Raw genomic sequence first — 18302 nt, forward strand, 5'->3', positions numbered from 1 at the left:
AGCTGCAAGATGAATTCAAAAGGTTTAACAGGCTAATTATCTGCTAATGGTCAGACTCAATGGGACACATCATAAATTCCCAAGATTTCAGGCTGGAGCTCTGTGATTTGATTTTAGAATGGCAGATGGTGAAGTCAATGCTACTCTTTCTTTCATTTGAGTGGGGGAGGGAACCAGTCCGTTTTTCCAAATCAGCTCTAAAACAAATAGTTTGAAGGAGCCATCATTAGGGAAGAGTCTGGAATAGAGACAAAAGAAAAATGCTGGCTACAAAATTAGCCTGCAAATGTCAGCCTAGGAACTGCACTAAACGGTAGGAGCAGCACTACACTTAAAAAAAAAAAAGGCATCTCTCTGATGGGATTTCTGTTTCTGTGAATGAAAAGGAAAAAAAATCTTCATTTCATAAGGAAATAACAGTTAAGTTTCAAAATCAGAAGGGGAAAATGACTTTTTAAAAAGTTTTACTCTTATTTTTTATTAATTTTGGTTTTTTTCAATTAATTGAAATCCTCTTCTACCACCTACTTGGCACCCCCATTCTCAATTCAAAAAGAAAGAAAAACAAAAAACCCTATAACAAACATGTACAGTCAAACAAAACAAATAACTGCTTTGGCTATGTCTGAAAAGAAATATGTCTCAATCTACCCTCTGAGACCCTCACCTCTCTGTCAGGAAGTGGACAGTATGTTTCATCACTGGTCCTCTTGGATTGTGGCTGTCTCTGTGCTGATCAGAGTTCTCAGGTCTTTCAAAGGTCTTTACAATATTGCTGTTATCAAATAATTTTTTTCTCTTAACCTTGCTTTCTTTACTCTACATCAGGTCACACCAGTCTTCCCAGCTTTCTCTGAAACCACTCCCTTCATCATTTCTTACAGCACAATAGTATTCCACAACATTAGTATTCGGTAACTTGTTCAGCCATTCCCCAATCAATGATCACCCCCTCAGTTTCCAGTTTTTTGCCACTGAAAGAAAAAGCTGCTATAATTTTTAAAAATACATCAATCATTTTCCTCTTTCTTTGAACTCTATGATGTGTAGCTATTGTAGTGGTATCTCATTTTTTCTGACATAGTTCCACAGTGATTTCTGGAATGCCTGGACCAGTTAAAAGTTTCACCAACAGTGCATTAACACATGTTTTCCCACAGCCCCTCCCGTCTTTGTTATTTTCCTTGTCCTTTTTATTTTTTGGCCAACTTTGCCAGTCTGATGGGTATGAGGTGGAACCTCAGAGTTGTTTTAATTTTCATTTCTCTAATTACAAATGATTTAGAGCATTTTTTTCATATGATATGGACAGCTTGGGTTTTTTCCATAGAAAACTGCCTACCCCTATCCTTTGACCATTTTATCAATTGGGGAATGACTTATTCTTTTAAGTTTGAATCCGCCTATATATTATATCTTAGAAATGAGACCTTTATCAGCAAAACCTGCAGCAAGAATTCCCCCGACCACCCATTTACTTGCTTCTTTCTAAGTTTAGCTGCATTGGTTTTGAACAAGCTCCTTTTAACAGTAACATAAATTCTTTCTTCTTTGTATTTTGCATTTTAAATTTTAATTTAATTATTTTAACTGACAAAGATCTATTTTAATAGTGCAAATTCTTAAGAATTTTATTTGACTCATCAAATGTTTACTGAAAATTATCTATGCGCCTTGTTAGATACTTGGGGTGAAGATAGGCTGGATATATAGTTAGGTTCTAAGATTTAGAAATATAAGGGACCTTAGGGATCATTTAGACCAACCCCATCTTTTACAGATGAGGAAACTGATCCAGAGAGTTGACATGATTTTCCCAAGTCATGGAAGTGACAAGTGGTAGAGTCAGCACTTGAGCCCAAGGACTCTGACTTGAAATCCATTGTTCTTTTCTCTGCACCACACTGGCTCCCAGATATGGTCCCTCAGAGACAAAATCCCTGCCCTCAGAGCTTACAGTTTACAAGTGGAATATAATGCACACAAGATAAAAGCACTGCATACTTTTAAAATACGGCAACAAATAACGTACCTATTCTGTTACTATTTCACTTGAGTAAATCATTTCATTTTCTCTCTCATGCATTCATCACGTTATTTTGTACATGGAAGAAAGGACTATTAGACTACTTTGTTGTGCAGTGGAAAGTGTTATTCCAAGTGAACTTGCACAGCTGAACTTGAGTACTTGAGTCACAGACTGAATTCAAAGGTTGGCTCAATAAGCTATGATGACTAAAGGAATAGTGGAAACCCTTAAGGGTTTTTTTGTTTGTTTTTTTGATACCTTTCTGCTATGAGAGCAGTATAGATAGACAGTAGTATCTAGCAGGCTTATGACTGAAATAAACAATTTCAACGGCGTAACGAATCTGTCTAGAATATAGTTCTATGAAACTGATTACCCTTATTGATTGTCATTTTTGCTAAGGAAAATAAAGCCATATATTCATTTTAAATTTATTGTGGAATCACCAATAATTTATTTATAGGTACATCAAGCTCAGTTCAGCAAGTCATCCTATGCAAGTTACGTTTGTAACATAGACAAAGTTACCTTGCTCAATGGCTAACAGAACTAAAATCTTTATCTCATAAGTGCGGCCCCTCCCTCTTAAGTTGGCAACACTTTAAGAGCAGGGGCTGTCTTGCTTTTCTATTTGTATCCTTAGTACTTGCAACTAATAAATGCTTTTTCATTTATTTATGCACTTACCATCTATGTGACCTTGAGAAAGGTGCTTAACTTTTCTCAATCTAGGTTCCTTACCCATAAAATGAGAGAGGAAAACTAAAACATCTCAAAGATTCCTTCCAGCTCTAAATCCTATATTCAATTCAAATATTTATTAAGAGCCTACCATGTGCACAACACTGTGCTTGCCACTAGGGGATATGTTCTGAATAGGAAAACATCCTCTGATCAAAAAGATTTTTTTTAAATTACTCTACTAGTTTAACAGAATATTTTTCCCCTCACTATAATGGATGAATTAGTGGAAGGAGCATTGGCTGGGAAAGCTTCTTCAGTCTTGGAGATGTCATTTAAGTTCTTTACACCTCATTTTCCTCATCTGTTTAAAAATAAGGGAAGAGAAGGTATCCAAGATCCTTTCAAGTTCTAAAATTTAGAAAAAAAGAATGTAAGTACTCTGTGTGTGTATATATATATATGTGTATATATATGTATATACGTATATATAGTCAGATGCCACTGAAAAGCAACTCAACAACAACAGTAAGAAACTAATAAATGTTTGTTGACTGATTAGCAAATAATTAGGTTACTGAGAAATGGTCACCACAATGACTCTGGGACCACTGATCAGTGAAATACTACCATGAGGTTAATATTACAAACTATTATGCAAATCACAGATTTTCACAAACATAATAATGCTTCCCAGTCCCACAAAAAGTCACTGGCATTGTCAAAGAGGATTTATCACACAAAAAAAACATCTGCTAGAGTCCTAGTCTGGTTCCTCACTGTGGTGTGGAGCTCAGTAAACCCTAGGATTAAAGCTGAAAGGTGCCTCCAGAGGTCTAACCCCTTCATTCTCTCCTTTTATATATAAGGAAACCAAAGGCCCATCAGAGATTGAAGGGATTTGCTGAAAGTCTGAGGTAGTTAGCATACTGGGATTTGAACCCACATCCTCCAGTGTTCTGCCCTCCCTCTAGGTTCTTAAAGGTAAAGCTAGTCAAATATCAGCTCCAGCCAGGATCGTGCTTCACATTTAACCCCTGTCAATGAGATGGATCTCCTGAGACCACTCCCTGAAGGACTTACTCCCCTTAGCTGGTTATCCTGGTTAGTGACTGAATTAGTGAAAACTCACATAATTCATATATATCTAGGGGGTCTCAGATCAGTCCATGTTTCACACCCTACACCAGTAATCTCCTTGCCACCAGCACCTCCCGATGCCACACACATTATTACTACCTGAACTTCTAGCCAGAGTATGTCATTTGACTCCCCTATAGCTCCATTCACTATCTCTGTGACTCCCTAGACCAAAGCACCGTTCTCTGGCTACCAATTCCCTATGAATATAATCTCGCCATGTTAGAATGTAAGGTCCCTGAGGGTAAGAACTGCATTGATTTCATACTTCCACTGTCACCCAGTGAAGCCTTGGAGGGGAGAGGAAGAATAACACAGAAACTCAAGGAAACTATCTACTACTGGCAGGCAGCTAAGTTAGTGGAAAGGGTTCAAATCCTGGCTCTGCCACTTACTACATGTGTGATCTTGGGCAAATCATTTGTTTCTCTTGGCTTCGTTTTCCTCATCTAGACTCTAAGACAATTAAGCGAAGGCCTTTTTCAGATTTAAATCTACGATCCTTTCACAATATTTAACTGTTTTCTAAGCAATGGAAGGATTGTGACCTGATTCAGTCAGTAATTTTTCCCCCTTCTTAGTGAAGAAAATATTAACATTGATGAAATCCTGACATTTTTAAAGAATTGAAACCAAAATATAAAGAAGCAAATTCTGCAGCACTAAACTACACGTCTATAGTCTCCATTGCTAAAGGATACAATAAATTCAAAAGGGAGAACAGAGGGAATTTGTCACTTCTATGGCTCCTGGTGTTTATTCTACCATAACTATATAGCACAGAGAGCTCAGATAGGAAAAAAAATCATGCTATTTGCTGTCACCCAAACTGGAAACAAAACGCCACTTCAGTGTGTCCCCGTCCCCCCCCCCCCCCATCACTACAGGGACTCTTTTGCTATTCATCAATCTCCAGTGGAATTCAACCCACTCCACCACCTGATCTAGGGAACTGTATTCATTTCCTGATACAACTAGCTTTGCATCCTTTTCAAATGGCTCCCTTTTCCCCAAAGTGCCCTTCTATTCTTTATTCCTTTATTCAAGCTGGCTTCCACATCTGAAATAGAGTCCTTCCTTGGACTCTGCAGGCCTCTAGGACTCATATCCCTTATGAAGGCTCATTAACATAGAACCATTCTATAGGCTCCTCAGATTTAGAGGTGGAAAGACCTTTGAAGATCACTCCACTAGCCCAGCTGACCTTGGCAACGCAAGCCGATAATTCCAGGTATTAGGCCCACTTCGGGCTTGTGGAACTCTTGAGTTTGGAAGCTCTGACCTCCAAAGGGCTCAGCTGATTGGGAGTCCAAACAAAGCCTGGCATGATTAAGATGAGTCCCTGGGAGATGAGGCTATACATTGCCTAAGGATTCATGGTGGAAATAGAGCAGGTCAAAAGCTCCTATGTTTCTCAATAGTGGGACTAAGCCTGTGATTAGCCCCTGCTCTTCCAGGGGAGACTTGTCTGTAAGAAAAAAAAAAAGATCAAGTAGCCTACTTCCTTATTTTGCAGATGAAGAAACTGAGGCCAAGAGAACAGAAATGACTCGCCTAATCTCAGATGAATCAGAAGTTAGTAGAATTTGAATTTGAATTTCTAGCACTCCTTCTACTATATCATGACATTGATAGTCCAATCTATCACATCCCACTATACCCCAATGACAGTCATTTGTGCATGTGTGTGAAAAGACATACAAAGTACCTCAACTACTTCAAATGATCTGCCCCACCACCAATGATGTAGTCCATCTCTCTCACCACTACTCCAGAAATCCGAGGCACAGGATCACAAAGTAATGAGACTTAAACCAAAAAACCAAACACGAACAAGAAGCATGTTAGAATTCACGTATCCACATGGGTGTTGTTCTTCAAAATAGTCACCTTGGCTAAATATGTATAAGGAGGCATATTTTTGGACATGGCCAACATGGGAATTTGTTTTGCTTGACTATGTGTATTTATTATAGGTGCTTTGTTCTTTTTCTAGTTGGGGAGCAGGAGGGAAGGTGGGTACAATAAAAATTAACCCCTGAGCAATACTTTTTAAAAATTCTTATTTACCTAAGCTCATTAGGGAATGGACTGATTACATCTAGGAAACTATAAACTCTCACATCATTCTTAGAAGGTGCCACAAACAAAGTAGGACCTTAAATCTTTGTTAATGATGGCAAAATTGGGGAAAGGCGAACATACAAAAGTTTCCAGACTTCTGTTTGAAATTGGGACTACTACATTAAATTCAATTCAGCATACATTTATTAAGCATCTTTTGCATACTCAGCACTATACTGGGTACTGGGACTAGGTACAAGAAATTGGACAAACCAGTCCCTGCTTTCCTGGAGCTCACACACTAGTAGGTTGTATATCATATCTGACAGCAAAGGCATAAGTCAAACTTGAACTTCTAGTGCTCCATGTAAAAACAAAATTAGAAAAGTCAAGCAAAATAGGCTTTAGCAGTTTTCCATTTTAATAACTTTAAAAAATGGGAATCTGTCTTCTCAGTAAGCATTTCCATAATGTTCAGAGCTATATCTTACCCCTAAAAATGATATATTGCAATGTGTGCGCTACTTAAGACTACAGGATTAAACCACTTAACCTTTCAGAAATACAACCATGTGGCACTAACTTGGGTAAGTATCAATATACAGATGTTTGAACACCTTCTTTAACTTATGCTTAAATGTCGTTTTAATGACTTAGCATGTAGGCAAACTAGAAGAGCTGTATTTTCAAATGCAGTCAAATCCCTTTACGCTCGTATTTGGGGAAGCCTGCCATAAATCATTACAAAGCATGAAAAGAAAATGGAAAATAAATCCTTCACCATTTCAGTCAGAAAGAAGAGCCTGGAATGGATGAGGTAAAGCCGAGGCACCCATTTTGTGTGGGCGGTTCTAAGTTTTTAAACAGTCTATATTCACAAGGAGTTAGCAACTACTGTGGAGGCAAACCTCTAACAATGCTAGTAATTTCTAATATGTGATGCTCTCAGTCTGACAGCAGGATTACACTACAATTAAAAACATGCTAAAATACAGAGAGAAAAACAGCCATTAGATAAAATCCTAAGTTTAGTGCTCAATAACTTGAATGTGTGATGGGGAAATGGCCTGGGAGTACTGAAAAGCACTGAACAATTGTTTTATCACTAATTTTCAGTGGTGTATAAAAATGTTTTATTTCTCCTAAATGTTAACTCTATAAAGAAGAGTTCTAAGAATGCTAGTTTACACTAGACCTCAGAAGCAGTAAGGTATGTGGATAAAGAACCATGGAGTCTAGAAGACCCGAGTTCAAGTCCTGCTTGAACACACACTGGCTGTGAGATAAAGAAGCAAGTCACTTAACCTCTCATTGCCTCAGGCAACTCTCTAAAACAAAATCACACATGGGTTACCATCTTAGATAATCTGTAACAGCAGAGAGAGTTCCCAATACCAAATGAAATAGCAAGTCCAGGTTAGTATATTTGATCTTTTAAGATGAAGTAATTGAATGTGAAAATTGACAGTAGACTTTCCACTCTCTACTTCTGCAAAAGTAAAAAGTTTCAAGAGTGAAGGCAGCAGGGGGCTATGGTAGTTTTAAAAATGAAATGGGATTGAGAGACGAAGCTTCAGTCACAATGGAGACGTTAATAATGAGAGAAGCAGGACACAACAGAGTGGTCTATGCTAGGGGATAAACTGTCTAGCATGTGTCGGGCAAAAAAAAAAAAAAACAAAACCATGACAGTGGTACAGTGCTAAAAGAAATAGTGGGCTTGTTGATTTTAGAAAAAACATGGGTAGCCTTGCACGAAATAATGAAGAGTGAGATGAGCGGAAAACCAAGAGACCAAGTAACAGCAATGTTGCTTTAAGAACAATTTTGAGTGACTAAGGCATTTTGACTAATATAAATACCTAAATTTAACTACAAGGACCTTTGAAGGAAGACACATCCGAATTCAGAGAAAGAACTGCTAAATGGATGAACAGAATGATTTTACATATATACATATTTGTGTCTAATGGATGGTAGTCATCTCTAAGTTGGGGGAGGAGGGAGAAGGGAAGAAAAAAAGGGGAAAAAAAGAAAGTTACATGATAACTTTATTATATATTTAAAAGGAATAGCAATTTGTACATAACAAATCTACAGTTTCATGTGCGATCATCTTTTTTACTTGTTTTATTTCATTAATTAAAAATAAAATAAATATTTTTTAAAAGCCATAACAAAGTTGAATGTTGTCATCTCCAAATACATGGGTGACTCCAGAAGTAGAACACTCTAAATTCAAAGTTAGGAGAGTCAATTATATTTTTCCCTGACCTCTCTATTCCCTCTTCCCTCCTTCTAGGACTCAAGTTAGTTTGAGATAGTCATTTAGAAGCTAGATCTTAGCTGTAAAAGAAGGAGTGCTCTTTCATTTGTTGGTATAAATTACTCAGAACTGCTGCAAGTTCTATTACTCATATTATAATAAATTGTTGACTCAAGAGATGCATAATCAATCAATGAACATTTGTTAAGTACCTACTACATGAAAGTAACTATTCTTGCCACTAGGGCTACAATGGAGATACAAATAAAAGTGAGACAGGTCCTGCTGAAGGGAGGCCTTGATAACTGGGAAAAGCCTTTGGAAGGTTGTGACACAAGAGTGAAACCCTGAAGAAAGTTGGGATCCCAGAGGCAAAGGTGAGAAGCAAGAGCACCATAAGGACAAGGAACTTGGTACATGGAGTTGGGAGGTGAGATGCTGTGTACAGGGAGCTGGAGCATAGTACAAGAGCTAGAACACATACGGTAATGTGTAAGCAATCCATAAAAATAGACTGAATTCAGGCTATGAAGGGCTTTGAATGCCAAATGGAGGAGTTTGCAATGTATCCTAAGGGCAATGGGCAGCCATTGTAGCTTCTTGAACAAAGGAGTTATAAGTGCTTTAGGAATATGGATTTGAGGGCTGTGTGGAGGATAGATTGGAGAAGGAATTGACAGGATAGAAGGAGACCAATTAGAAGGCTATTATAGCAGTGATAACGTAAGAGGTTGTGAGGGCCTGGACTAGGATGGTTATGGTTTAAGTAGACAGAAGGAGACAGGTTCAAGAGATGAAGAGGTGGCATCAATAAGACTCAGCAATTGTTCAGGTAGAGAGGATGAATGAGAGCAAATAGCTGAGGATACCCCCTAGCTTACAAACCTAAGTAACCAGAAGAACTGTGGTACCCTAGACAGAAATGAGGATGTTTAGAAAGAGGGGTAGACTTGGGGTGAAAAATAATGGATTGTGTTTTGAAAATGTTGAGCCTGAGATGTCTATGGGACATCCAGGGGAAAGTATCCAGCAGGCAGTTGGAGGGTTGGGATTGGACCTCAGGAGAGAGAGAAGGGACGGATATGCAGATTTGGACGTCATCTGTAATAGAGATGCTATGGGAATGGTGAATCAATGAAATCACCAAGACAGACTATGAAAAGAAAAGATCCAGGGCTCCGTGAAGAGCTGTCACTTCAGGAATGGCCACTGGTCCACCATTGCCCCTGAAGCCTGGAGACGCGTACACATTTCAGATAGAAGTACTTTTAGAAGTATGTGTTTTATAACTTTGTTTAATGCTCTAAAGAGAATGTTGAAATAGGTCTAATGGCAACAAGTGAAGGAAAACTTGTAAGATAATACTGTGCGGAGGCCACCACTGGGTCAGCTCACAGGGTTCAAGGGCTCATATAGCTCAGGGAGATGGAGGGCCAGTTCCTGGGGTGACAGGAGACTACCTCTTTACTCATGGTTAAGAGAAAAAGCAATGGATTTGAGTCAAAGTACTACTTCTGCCACTCAGTAGTTGTGGGCAGACCTTGTAGACCTTGGGCAGAACACTCAACCTTCAGAGCCTCAGTTTCCTTATCTGTATAATGGAGAACATTGGCACTAGCTAACTCATAGCATTGTTATGAGGCTAAAACAGAACGTGTATAAAGAGCTTTGTAAAACTGAATGTGCTACAGAACTGTGTGATTACTGCCAAATAAATGATCATCTTGAGGGAAAATTATAGAGTATTTTTTGTTTTTCTTCAAAAAAATATATATTATTGGTCTGTTGTCTCTTTAAGGGGGGACCTTTTCTCAACTGCACCTGTTTTTCAGATACTTTAGTAAAGTTATTACATTATTTTTACTTATTGCATAAAAGTTAAAATAAAATATTTTGTGGTGGTTAAAAAAAAAACAACAGGTGGGACCTGGATAATGTTCCTGCAAAAGAAACCCAGAAACCTGCAAAAGAAGCCCAACAGGAAGAAATAGAACCATAATGGAGCAGTGTCACAAAAACTCAGGGAGATGAGATTATCTAGAAGGAGGAAGTGGTCAATGTATTGCATCAGATCCTGAGAGAGGTCAAAAGGATGAGGACTGAGAAAAGGTCACTGAATTTAGCAACAAGAGGGCACTTTAACATCTCAGGCACCAAAACTAACCCCACAAAGTAATATGACCCAGGACTATCGCTAGCATAGCAGCTTATGTGAAGCAAGTTCAATTACAGTCACTCAGTTGTCTTGAGTTGAGATGTCTCAAAGAAAAAGTCACCTCCTTAGAGTGGATGCCGTAGAACCACTAAACAGCAATTTCAGCAGACAAAGTGAAATGGATCTGATAAATGAACTGACTGGTTTTGAGTCAAGGTTAGTCAGTAATACCATTTTTCATCCTCTCCCTAAGTAAAAATAGGTTTCAGTTTCCAGGATTGGAAGTGGGTAAGCCTATCAGCACCTGTCATTAGGCTGAAATTCACATAATCTGTTTTAAAAGGGTAGAGCTCTTGACTTCATTGCTATGCTTTGACCTTTCATCAAATGCAGCTCCTAGAAACTAACATGGAAAAGAGTCAGGGCAATTCAGAGGGTACTTCCAGTAATACAATAAATGCCTTTCTTGTAGGAAAATTATGTTTTGTAAATTGCTCCAATACATCAATACTTCAAAAGATCCATTATTTCTTACGTGAGTACTCCTTCAACCTACGCAAATCACAACCCCAATTTTTATGCAATTCTGTGGTAAGAGGAATTAAGAATTACCTGGCTGTCAATCTTCTGATGGGGAATCTCTCTGAACTTAGTTATGGTGGTCTTCAGATGATAGAAACCCATCAATGAATTGCCTGTTCTCAAGCCTTTCCAGCTCAGTAGGGACCTTCCAAGAATTATACTCTGATGGGACAGCCTTCTACAGGGTGTTCTTAAAATCTGGACACACAGGCAAAAATGCATTTTTTCAAGAAATGAAATGATTGAAATTTTCAACATTTTATTTAATTGGAATATTAACAAATAACATCTTCAACTTCAAATAACATCATATGATTTCATATTCATATTCCAAGAGTGAATGTGCTGGAATCGACAGCAATGTGGAGTTACTGAGTTATTGCATTGAGTCCATGTGGTTCTTGCAAAGCACATCAACCTTTGCATCACAAATGATGGAAACCATATTGAAGATGCTATTTGTTAATATTCCAATTAAATAAAATGTTGAAAATTTCGATCACTTCATTTCTTGACAATATGCATTTTTGCCTATGTGTCCAGACTTTAGGAACACCCTGTATAATTCAGGCTTCTATCTGCACCAAGATAAGGCACCGGAGGAGTGGAGAGTGGTTACTATTGTTTAAACTAAGTAGTTAAAGATAGGGAATTTCCTACATATAATAACCTTATGATACATTCTTTTGTAAGGCAAATATTAATTAGGACTTTTTTTTAATTAGAATTTTCAGGTGTTCTTCAAGTATAATTTCAGCAAGACTCCCAGTATGATGATACATACTGTATTGACTAACGATTTACTAATCATCTCATACAACCACAGAAATCAGTTTGACAAATAGAGAAATCACTATTAAAGATATTCATTGATGCTCTTGTCTTTGAACATTTGTAATACATTAACAGAAATATAAAAAAAAATGAAGTGGATAAACAAAACGGCATCTTTGTGTTCACATCAATACTTTTAATCCTGTTCATATAAGTTTTGGTGAGCTCAATTTAATTTTACCAATAAAAAGGGATAGGCAAAGTTGTTCCTTCTTACTATTTTTCAAGACACTGAGTATAAATAAGATCACCTTTGGTAAAGCAGAGACAACCCAAAAATACAGCCCATGTTCTCCACAATACCTTAGACCAAGAGGTCAGAAGGGTGAGTGTATAACCCTTCTCTCGTCTTGTCCTGCTACCCAGACCTTACAGCACCACCAGAATGAAAAGTAATCAAGTGTTTTTCATTTGTGGTGGGATAAATATTTCTATGTTCAGGGTAGAGCAAAGTATGATGCTGTACTGTAAGTCCTTTAGTCACATAGGTAATAGGGTTTTTCCTCCCATGACAATTACGTGTGTGTGTGTGTGTGTGTGTGTGTGTATGTATGGATGTATAGTTTAGGGATTTTTAAAAAACTCTAGTTAAAAAGAATTTTTTTAAAGAGAGATTTTATTAGTTTCTGCAAGAAAAACTCCTAGAGAACTGCCTGCTGTCTTGGAAGTGACTTGTTCATGATCATAAAACCAGTCTATATAAGCAGGAGGCCTCAAACTCCAGTCTTCCCGATTCTGAGGCCACCGCACCATGCTGTCTCTCAAGCGATTATTGTTTAGAATGACTAGTTATCAAGAAGTATGATGCCACCACATGCTTATGTAACATGGATCAATTGGATAATAGGGGCCATCTCTTGGAACACGCACAGATATTTCCTACAGTTTCAGATGTGAGGAGGCTTGCACTCTGTAACAGGTGAAGAAAGAGAGAGTCCTTTCATTGGCTGAGCTGACTCATGAGTTATACGGAAAAAAAAAAATCGAACTGCTGACCTCTTGGGAATTTTCTTCCTTTCCAGATGTGAAATGTGTAGACTATTTGGAGTTGGCAGCCAGAGCTAGGTGGCTCAGGGGTGACTGTCCTGTCTCCCACCCTTCCTCGAGGGGGTGCTGAGCAGATGGTTGTCTATCTCTTTGCGTTTGCTGTTTTCTGGTCTTTGGTGAGTAGAAGTCTCCAGGTGACCTGGTGAGTCTTGAAAGAACTGGAACGCTGGGTTGTGGCCAAAGCATTACCCAGCTACTAGCACAGTTTCAGCAGCAGTATTCACATGGACAGCACTGGTAACAGAGTCCATACAAACAGCAGTGACTGACAGCATAGAAAGATTCTGTTTTGGACATTGGTCACTGCCAGGAGAGGGGATGAGCTTGGCCTGGCTTACCAGCAAAACTGATGATGGTAAAATATAAAATGCCTAATTAGCATATTGCAAAACTGCTTTATGTTCTGAGGAGATTTAAAATATTAGCCTCCCAACTGATTGCAATTACAGCTTTAAGTTACTAAATTCCTTCCTATTCATTCTGTTAACGCATACTGTGATTCTTTTATATTTGGCATTTTTTTACGTGTAGGAATAAACTACCTGTACCAGACCTGATTTATGTTTGTACATTGAGTGCCTCTTTTACTTTCCACTTTGGGGGGCCCCAAACATGAGCCATAACTCAATTCCCACAATGCCAAAGTGAAGGCTTGTTAGCAAGCCAGTGTGAGAACCTAATCTTTTTAATTGGGGTGAGGCTTCCCCGAGAATGAACCCCATCACATAGACAGAGGACAGGGTGGGGTAGGCATCCCAGCTCCCGTTCTCCCAGCAGTGGCTGTTCTATGCTGGATATAAAAGATGCAATTCTCAATGATGACCCCATGTAATGTTCTACATTTTTAAAAAGGCTATGAAAAATTGGATAATTTCTATAAAAACTATAAGCTATTTTACAATTTTAAGAGAATAATTATTACAAAATGAAAAGCTGTTATGGTCTTCTGAGAGGTGGTTTTACTAATAGCTCTCCATTCTCCTTATGTTTCTGAAATGAAAAGAGACTGATATTGAAAGGTCTGGTGGTGATACAAATGTCTAGGAACGTTTTTCACTAACTACCAGTTGCTGGCTTTTTCTGAGACTCATTTCTACTTCTGCTGAGGAAGGCAATTCACTCTTTTAAGGTTCTATGAAAAGTATTATTTTTATTTGAAAACCACTATTAGTGGAAAGCTGTAAATGTAAACTAGGATTTCATATGGAAATATAGAAAAGCTGTAACTTACCATTTTAAAAGCTGTTTTTAAAAATTAGTCATCTCAGCCCTTTACTTTTACATTTCAACACCCATTCATTCCATGCCACTAAATAAATTTTAAAAAGTAAATTATCCTACTTCTCTCATTTCTTTTAAGCTAAAAAAAAATCCAAAAGAAGAAAGAAAGATAAAATAATGGATAGATAACTCTGGTCTCTGAGCCTGGGCTCAATTCCCACTTCTGACACATACCATCTATGTCACTCCATGCAACTGAGACTTTAAGTTACAAAAATATCCTAATCTATACTGACCCCAGAAGTTCCTCACTGGGACCTAGATGAAATCACAGGTCCAGTAAAAAAAAATTAATCTAAGTTTCCTGAATTTTTGAAGAAAGTACATTTCTAGTGATTTGGTTTACTATCCAAATCTATTTCATTTAAAAAGAAAATTAGATAGTAGGTGAATATAGGATCTCTTACTGCCTAATTAGTGATATGGTAATAATATAATGATATGGTAATATAGTCATTGGTATATCATTATTATATTAATATTATTTAGATTATTATATGATATGGTAATTAAATAATAATGGGTAGCCAGGTGGTGCCACAGGGCAAAGTGCTGTGTGACCCTGGGCAAGACACTTAAACCTATTTGCCTCAGTTCTTCATCTGTAAAAATGAGCTGGAGAAGGAAATGGCAAACCACTCTTGTATCTTTGCCAAGAAAACCCCAAATGGGTCAGACACAACTGAAACAACTGAACAACAACAAAAGCGATGACAACATTTTCCCCAATTTTATTCTTGTTGAGGCAGGGTCCCCTACAACTCTGAGTTAGTAATAATTAAGCACTTATTATGTAGAAGAACTAGGCTAAATGCTGGTGATGGTGGTTGTTCTTCATTGTCAAAGAGGACCAAAATTATATCACTATGTTGGTGTCAAGGTACAGTGTGTCCCACTGTGGCTGATCAGACCAATGCAAGCTCAGAAGGCTCTACCAGAGGTCAGGCATAAGGAGTCTACATCAACATCTGGAGTGGAGATGTCTCTAAATTTGCACATCTCAGATTTCTTTTGAGCTACTGAAATTCTGCTTCACTCAGAGTACAGCACCTTCTTTGATGTGGGCACACCATGCTGGGCAGTCCTTTGCCCATGTCTCCCATGTCACGCAATTAATTCCAAAGGATTCAAAGGAGGACAAAAACAGGGTCCCTTACCTCAAGAAGCTGACATTCTAGTGCAGTAGATTATATACAAAAAGAATTGTATTACACACACATAGTGAAAACAGAAGTTAGTCTCAAAGGGAAAGCCTTACAGTGTGAGTGGGGTGTCTGCAGAAAGTGGGATTTGAGCTAAATCTTGAAGGAAACCAGGGAAGCCAAGAAGTAGAGGTGAAGAGGAAGAAAATAAGCTCCTCTAATTTCTGAAGAGCTCTCCAATTAGGTTCCAACTGCCCACAACAACCATAATCATCAACTATCATTTGCTATGCATGGACTGTGCTGCTGTGATGATAATGTGAGCATTCCCAGTCTATGAGGATATTTGTCTATCATGAAACCCTTATGATGTGACCCAAGGACAATGATCATAGCTAGTGTCAAGATTCTAAAATCAACTCATTTAAGATATCAAGGAAAATCCAGTAAACTGAAATGAGTGGAATCCTAAAGTCAGATACTATCTGAAATGAGCAGACCAGCAGTCATAAAATCCATAAGAGACAAGCCTCAAGCAAGCCAGTCACAAGGTTGTGATGAGAAAGAGGTGTCACTGCAGCAAGAAAGTATATTCATACTACAGAAAAAGATGAATTAGATATGAAACCAGAGGATATAGGCTCTGAGACTTAATACCTGTGTCACCCTAAGCAAGCCCTTAGTCCTGACGGGCTTCTGCAGCCAGTGGGAAGGATGGATGGGTGGGGTGGTAGAGTGAGAAGGGTGGTGGGGAGGGTTAGCCTAGATAATCACTATGGACTCCTACAGCACCAAATGTAACGCCAAGTGATACCAAGAGAGTCCTAAAGTTGATTGAGATAATTCAGAGATTTTTCTATACACGGAGGAAAAAGTTAACATTTTTTATGAAGAATAGTTAAAAATAACTCAAAGAACGTTTGTTATCCTGTTAAAAATAGTTTATAAAGGAAGGCTCAGGGCTGGGGGGAATATTCAGCAAAGAGAATGATGTCTAAACAAAAGACATCAACAAAAATCATTTTAAAATTTAAAAAATAGAATTTGAATTTGCAAAACACAAAACAGACCAAAAAAAGATTAAAAAAGAGTTCAATTAACACAATTATTCTTAAAAAAGATGTTTGAATATTGAAATAAAACACACTAACCAAGAAACAGATGTGTCAAACAACCTGCTCTTAATATTTCTTTTTACTTTAAAATAGTAAGTCCATCCAGAGCGTAAAATATGAATTGGCAACAAGAAAACTAAAGTTATTTAGAACATATGGGGCTCTAAAGGCCCAGTCTCCAAAGTCATGGCTATCAAAAGTTGAACTTGTAAAGGTTCCAAAGGAAATTTTTATTTGAAATATTTTCAAAGCATTTTTTTCCTTTGTACATGCAAAAACAATTGCTTGACGTTTCCCAGAACAGTGACAGGTTTCTGTTATTCTTTAAAAATACTTCACACTCACGCTCAAAGATCCTGAGACTTAATTGTTAGCAAGCTGTTTCCATTTCTAAACTCTTGAGTCTGTTTTCCTTTCTCAACCAGAAAGTGCTTTATGTTTTAAGGTGTTTTTTTTTCCCCCAACGGGGTGGTGGAGAGGAAGGAGTCAAGGAGCAGTCGGATGTGAAAGAGAACAGCAAGAGGAAACAGTGCTCTGGTTTGGCTCTTCTGGGAGGCCTTTTCTAACCCTTCACTTTTGAGCAGGTGTAAAACCTTTTCCTTGGGGAAATGGCCAGTCTCTTGTTCTCTTTCTTTCTCTTGCTCTCCAGCTACTCCCTCCAAAGCGCTGGGGAGTGTGTGTGTCTGAGAGAGATTGGGGTAAGTTTGAAGGAGGGGAGGAACTGATACAGATTCCTCCCCCGACCCTTTCACTCATGAAGTTGTATGTGGGTGGCAGCATTGTAAATAAGCTATTAATGCAGCCTTGTGAGTGAGCTGATTCCCACACAGTGCAGGTGCCTGAAAAAACAGTCTACGGAGTGGTGTTAGTAAAATCGGTTAACTCGAATTTACTTCTATGGCAATTCTACAGAAGATATGCTTGTTTATTTTTTTTTTTTTTGTAGGGGGTTGCTGAGGGAGGTCTCAGTTCTGCTAGATTTAATCAATGTGGAAAACTGAGGCCTGCTCATTCTATACACTACAAAAGCAGTCCCTGCCCTCAAGGAAATTACAAGGAAAAATTACAAGGGAAATACCAATATGTATGTACATAAGTAAATAGAAGATAACTTCTAATAAGCAAGACCAAAAAAAAAATACTAGGGAGATAGTTTTCCTTTGAACTTTCCTTTCCTTTGAACTGGCACCTGAAGAAAGTGGGTGATTCTTGAAGAAATCAATGGATTCTAAGAGGTAAAGGAGAGAAAGGCATATTTATGGAACAGCCTAGGTAAAGGTGCAGAAGTGGGAAATGGAAGGTCAAGTTCACAGAGCTGCTAGCAGGCCACTGTGGCTGAAACTTATTGCAAGTCTGTTAGTATGTCCCAGAACTCCAGCTCCAAACTAAACCTGATCTTAGGATGTAGGAAATTACTTATGTTTCTCTCTCTCCTCTCAGAAGATACTAATTCAGTTACACAGATACATTAGCTTGTCAGGTCTATCACCACATATCTCGCTAAAAAATACTCTACATTGTAACTTTCCATGTGGGACTGGAGCCAAACACTCATTTTTATTGACTAGTTGTAAATATGGTGAGAAGAGCAAAGGGGTGGAAGGAACTATGTAAAAACATAACACAGGAAACTGGTTATTGGAAAGTAAGTGACTTCTAAGACAAGATGAATTAATAGAATTCAACTTAGTTAAAATAAAAAATGAAAGTCCATTCTGAAATCACTTGCTTTTTTTGGATGACTGACAATTCAAATATGGTGAAATTCTGAAGGCACAGACTAGAGCTATTCACATATTACTGCAATATGTCTCCTTTGATCCCGTAATGTTTCCTTTGTAACAGGTTCCTTAAACTTCTTATGTTGTTACTCTCACCACAATTTGCGAAGCATTTTTTTTTTACTGTTTCTGCTCTTTTCAGAAATGCTTGTCAAGCACCTTTATTGCTCTGAATTTTATATCTT

The 18302-nt window shown here is 38.0% G+C and overlaps 1 protein-coding gene across 2 annotated transcripts in view; it reads right to left on the bottom strand.

Moving 5' to 3' along the window:
• Window positions 1-18302, bottom strand: part of DCLK2 (doublecortin like kinase 2) — a 208358-nt gene that overhangs the window by 161216 nt on the left and 28840 nt on the right. The window lies entirely within an intron of this gene.

This window comes from Trichosurus vulpecula, chromosome 6, assembly GCF_011100635.1.
Source record: "Trichosurus vulpecula isolate mTriVul1 chromosome 6, mTriVul1.pri, whole genome shotgun sequence".
NCBI lineage: Eukaryota > Metazoa > Chordata > Mammalia > Diprotodontia > Phalangeridae > Trichosurus > Trichosurus vulpecula.